This window comes from Chlorocebus sabaeus, chromosome 4 (assembly GCF_047675955.1).
Source record: "Chlorocebus sabaeus isolate Y175 chromosome 4, mChlSab1.0.hap1, whole genome shotgun sequence".
NCBI classification, from domain to species: Eukaryota; Metazoa; Chordata; class Mammalia; order Primates; family Cercopithecidae; genus Chlorocebus; species Chlorocebus sabaeus.
Genome location: NC_132907.1, coordinates 1592501 through 1598515, shown reverse-complemented (window position 1 = coordinate 1598515; position 6015 = coordinate 1592501). Strand labels below are relative to the sequence as shown.

General features: G+C 40.5%; 1 protein-coding gene across 3 annotated transcripts in view; it reads left to right on the top strand.

The window, feature by feature from the left end:
- Positions 1 to 1079: 1079 nt before the first annotated feature.
- RFESD (Rieske Fe-S domain containing) overlaps positions 1080 to 6015 on the top strand; it is a 12081-nt gene continuing 7145 nt past the window's right edge. The window contains exon 1 of one of the 3 annotated variants that reach the window (XM_037982221.2): positions 1080 to 1154. The gene's annotated coding sequence lies outside the window, so the exon portion shown is untranslated. Of the gene's footprint in view, positions 1155 to 1198; positions 2285 to 6015 lie in introns of those variants that run through there. The other 2 variants (XM_073014577.1, XM_037982222.2) reach the window with 2 other exon arrangements.

Genomic DNA, 6015 nt, shown 5'->3' with positions numbered 1-6015 from the left:
CTGCATTGGAAGGTAGTCAAGGAAACTTTTAAAAACTTAGGCTCATCTAGTTTCCCAGCTCGGAACACAAGTATGAAGGTTTGGTGGTTTTCTTTGCTGTTGTTGTCAATTCAGGGAAGTATAATGAGAAAAAAGCAAAATTGCAAAGTTCAAAATATGAAAGTGAAAACTCTCCATCTCCTCCCAAAGCAACCACTATTGTTTCTTTTGATTTTTCGAGAAAAAGTTTATATACATACCTGCATGTTTGTATTTCAAAAAATAATTTTTGTTTACATTAAAGACAGCACACCGCATATAGTATTCCATGCTTTGCCTTTAATATTCATTGCATCATGGACCTGTCCTTTGAGTATACAGTACACAGCCACGAAGTAATTCACGTCTGTACTGTTGTGCTGTGTTTTATTGAACCATTCCTCCGTGTTATCACTTTAGCTATTCTCATTATTTCATTGCAATAAACATCCTTTTTTTTTTTTGAGATGGAGTTTCGCTCCTGTTGTCCAGGCTGGAGTGCAACGGCGCCATCTCGGCTCACCGCAACCTCTGCCTCCTGGGTTCAAAGCTCTTCTCCTGCCTCAGCCTCCCGAGTACCTGGGATTACAGGCATGGGCCACTACACCCGGCTAATTTTGTGTTTTTAGTAGAGACGGGGTTTCTCCATGTTGGTCAGGCTGGTCTGAAACTCCCCACCTCAGGTGATCCGCCCGCCTCGGCCTCCCAAAGTACTGGGATTACAGGCGTGAGCCACCAGCCCTGCCTTATACATGGATTACAAGCATCGCAAAGACCTGCAAATATTTGTATAGGGTAAATTCCTGAACGAAATCGCTGGGCGCATCTAAAATTTGAATAAATGTAATGAGACCAACAAACATCTAAAAAGTAAACTGATGCTATCCACATTTCTCAAGCACACGAGTAGGCCTGTCCGTTTGAAGGTGCTGGCTAGGCGCTGTTGGCCAGCGATCTCTATCAACCAGGGTCAGGGTCAGGGTCATCTGCCGGCAATGCCATAGAGGCGGTCCTGGGGGCGGGCCTTCTCCGGTCACGTGGACGACCTTGCCCCGCCCCGTCGAGGCGCCGCGCGAGTCTGGAGCTCTGGCTCGCGCAGTAGCGTCACGCGGAGGCGGAGCGAGGACTCGGGGACAGTAAGTTCTGTTCTCGCCGCGCAGGGGGCGGGCTCGCGGGACCAGCTGCTTCCGGCTGGGCCGCGGGCGGGGACTCGGCATTCCGGCTGTGGCGGGGTTGCTGGCCTGTGGCCTTTGCTCCGGGCCGCTGCGAGGCCTGAGGCCCTCCTGGGTTTCGGTTCAGCGTTAACTGTTAACCCGCCAGGGCAGGCTTCCGCCCAGGCACAGGAGACCCACTGAGCTTGTTCACCTTGAAACTTGGGCTACACCTGAGACCTGCCACCTCAGGGGGGTATGCGGGTCGTTCTAACAAGCTTTCATGGCGTTTGTGCGCTTTAAAGTATAGAAGCTGCTCCAGGCTACTGCAGCCCCGGCCGTCCTGGAGATACTCTCTCCTGGAGTCTGTAGTTGAGAATTTACAGCACCTGGACAGCCACGTGCAGTCTCCGAACTGCAGGCCGTCTTTACCGAAATGTTAAACACAGCTTGAAGTTAGGCAGGATAACTGCCAGAGCTGGATGGACCTTAGAGGTGCCAGCCAACGCGCTTTGAGCTTTTTCTGCGTTAGGCCTGCTCTAAACATTTGACGTGTGTGAAAGCATTTATGTGCTTTACCCTATGTGCACCCCGATGTGGCGGGCCCTTCTTACAGTAAAAACTGCAGCACAGCGAAATTAAGCAACTTGCCCCAAATCACGCAGAACTGGGATGCAAACCCAGGTCTAGCTCACTCGTGATCACATCTTTGGTGACATATATAAATATCAGTACTATATATATCACCATTTTTTTTTGCTTTGCTAGAATTTTGCTTTGCTAAAAGGTTTTTGTGTCTTCAGGGTAGTTTACTTGCAAGCCCCATGTTTTTATTAAAAAGTGGGTGCTACCTGAATAAAACTAATGCCTACCCCTTGGTGGTTTTGTGAAGACTGATGAACTATTATATTCAAAGGGTCCAAGCAGTAAGCATTTACTGAAGGACAGCTAGTTTTATCCATTATTATTCTGCCATTCAGAGACTACTAAGACATTTTTCTTCCCTGCACCTAAAAGCAAGGGTGTCAAACTTGAGATAAGCATTCTGATAATGTGTAGGCAAAGTTTCCAGACTTAGTAAAAGCACCTTAGTCATGGCTCAAGAGGAGTGACAAGTAAGTACGTTTCACTTCGTGTCTCTTTTATCTTCAGTGACTTGTGGAAATTTGAGTTACACTAAATATTTTTAAAAATTCAACTTGAATTTATTTCCTGTGTTGGAAAGGGATCTAATAGTGACCGAGTATCCATTCAGCTGATTTGTAATTTTACATGGAGTTAGCACCTTTAGAAACCAATTTTAGGGACAGGCCAAAAATTTTTCTCGACGAGAACATGGAACACAACTAAATTTTTCAGGGGAAGTTTTCATCTAGCCCCCAAACTGGATGAGTCCTTTAATTTTCTATTTCATTCAGTTAAGATTCCACTATCTTAAAGTAGACTTGAAATACATTGGGAGTTTATGAATAGTTCATCAAAATAACGATAATTAAGGTGAACACATGGGCTTTTCCTGTTGTCTGAATGGTTCATGATACTCACAATAGTAAGAATAATATGGGTGTTAAATGTAAAAAGTCATCAGATATTATAAATAGTACCATTTAAGATACATAGAGGAAACTATTATTTGACATATAAAATAATACTTTCCAAGCAAAATGCAAGGCTATAATCATAGTTCTCTGAAGCCTTTATCGTTTAGCCCCAGTCTTCTCTGCTCCTTTTTTATCAGCCCCTTCAAAGTTCACCAGTTTTTCGGGTTGGAGGCAAACCTTGCAAAGACTGTAAGTTTGTAGTGACTCCAATTTGAGAAAGGCCTGTATTTGGTTCTCATTTATTTGGGAGTTGGGAAAACATAATTAACTTTTGATATTATACTACATCTCTTGTATTTCATTACTTTTTGATAGTACTTTTCTATTTTTTGCCTGGAAGGAAAAAAAAAGAACTATTCATTCCTCCTTTGGTGCCAAGTTTTGAAATTAGCTGTACAAAAGTCTCAAAATAGTCCATTCATGATCTATGCACAGGCACATTCTCTGAGGATAGAAAGGGCAATTTTATTCCATTTTTCTTGGGTTTGGGGTCATTTGCTACATAAATATAAATTAGGATACAACTTAAGTCTTGAAAAGAGTAATTTTAAATATAAGAAATAAGTATTTTTAGACATTTAAGAAATGTTTATTATCTCCTTGCTTTTCTTTATATATTTACCCTATAGTACATATATCCATGAATAATATACTGTTTGGTTTTGCCACTTTTGTGATAAAAATGGAAACATACTCTGACTTTTTAAATTTTTCACTTGCAATTATGTTTTTTGAAATTAATCCAACTTGATGTAGAGATACATTTTTCACTGTTGCACAGCATTCCATTGAATGAACATACACACATTCCATTCTACTGTTGATGGGTTTTGTGTTTTTGTTTTTTGCTGTCATAACTATTCTTGTGTATATTTCCTGGTATATCTGTGCGCATTTCTGTGGCGTATACCCAAAGTGGGATTATTATTATTATTAACTTTACTAGGTAATGCCAAACTGTGGTAGCACAAATTTATGTTATCACTAGCAGTTCCGTATTTTCACCAATACTTGGTATAATTTTTTGTCAGCCTGGTGGATAGAAAATAGTATCACATTAATGACTTTGCTTTGCATTTCCTTTGTGTTTTCCTGCTAATGAGGTTGAATGTCTTTACATATATTGGCCATTCAGATTTCTTTATTTGTGAAATGTTTGTTCATGTCTTGCCCATTTTTCTATGATTATTTGTTATTTTATTTACTGGCCTATAGGAGTTATTCATATATTCTGAATCTCAAGCCTTTGTCAGTTATATGTATTGCAAATTCCACATTTCTTTCTTTTCTTTTTCTTTAGCCTGTTTCCCCTTCAGTTTATTCCTTTGTCTGTTCCCATTTTTCTTATTATTATGCCTCTGTTCTGTCACAAAATGTGATGAAGGCTGCATGCCCAACTCTGAAGGTAAATACTGCCACCTGAGCAATTTATGTTCTTTGAGTACCTGCCAAAATCAAATAAAACCAGATGACCATTCAGAGATAGTATTCCTGCCTCCTGTCAGCCATAGCTAACCCAGAAAATCATGGCCCTGGTCCTCTTTGCCTTAGCTTTAAAATAATAAATTTTTCTTTTTTATTGTGAGATAATTTTTAAAAACAGCATATGTATTTTGTATCCCCCCATTTTTAAAAAAATTGGTTAGAGCAAGAATTAAAAATGCAAACCAGAGTGCAAATTTGACATCCCTATAATTTTCTAAGCTTGATGTGTGTGATGCCTTCCTTTATACATTGAATTTAAAGCCCCTGCCTCTCCCCATCAACACACATGCACACATGCACAAACATGCACACACATACCTCTCTATCTACACCTCAATTTTGGAGCCTAGACTTACAATGATATCTGATATTTGTCTTCCACATGGCTCAGAACTATTTCTCTCAAAATAGTGACCTATAAATTCTCTTTTTCTAAAGCTCACTCCTAACACACTAACATAGAGATTTTACTCTTAATAATTTTTGTTTCATAAACTTACTTTTTAAATGAACCATGCTCTTTTTCTGCTAACATTTTAAAACTTCCAATCAGTTATACAGGCTTAAATAAATATTTAGAGAAGCCATCAGGAAAATTCTCTGCAGAAGGCCTAAAGTCACTTGGCACTTCCATGAAAACATTTTCTCTTTTTTGGGGAGGGGACTGGCCCATAGTGTGTAACCATTCTAAGCTAGGTACACTGAGGTACAAATGCCTTCTTTAAAGAAGTTGGATAGGGCCGGGCGCGGTGGCTCATACCTGTAATCCCAGCACATTGGGAGGCCGAGGCGGGCGGGTCAGGAGGTCAGGAGATCGAGATCATCCTGGCTAACACGGTGAAACCCCTGTCTCTACTAAAAATACAAAAAATTAGCTGGACGTGGTGGCGGGCACCTGTAGTCCCAGCTACTTGGGAGGCTGAGGCAGGAGAATGGCGTGAACCCAGGAGGTGGAGCTTGCAGTGAGCCGAGATTGAGCCACTGCACTCCAGCCTGGGCTACAGAGTGAAACTGTCTCAAAAAAAAAAAAAAAAAAAGAAGTTGGATATATGTGTTTTTATGTAAAATGGTAACCTAAGACTTGAGTGGAATTAAAATGCAGATTCCTGTTGATCAAGGAAAGGTACATTATATTGTTTAACTTCCTGTGAAATATTACAATATTACTATATTTGAAAAAGGCATGGATGATGAAGTATCTTCCTAAAGTTAGAATATTTATTTGAAGTTGACCCCTGGTTTGTAATTTTGTTAAATATTTGTAGATAAGTGTGTGTTTAATATCTTGAGCATTTCACAACAAACTTCTTTCTTAAAAAAATATTTTTAGAGACAGGGTCTCACTCTGTTGCCCAGGCTGGAGTACAGTGGTGTGATCATAGCTCACTGAAGCCTCAAACTCCTGGCCTCAAGTGATCCTCCTCCCTGGGCCTCCTAAGCAGCCAACCCTACAGGCAAGTACCAACCCACCTGGGTAATTTTTAAAAAACATTTTTATGTAGAGCTGGGTCTCGGTATGTTGCCTAGGCTGGTCTTGAACTCCTGGCAAGTGATCTTCCCACCCCGAAAGTGCTGGAATTACAGGTGTGAGCCACTGTCCTGAGTCATTATTTTGATGCAAGGACAGGATCAAACCTATAACCCTTAAGCCTGTTCCTAAAAATAATATTGAGATATTTCTTAGTCTTGATTTTTTTCCCACCTTTTAATTTCTATATTTGGCCAAAAGGATACTAAAGAGTAGACTAGGAGATAAACTT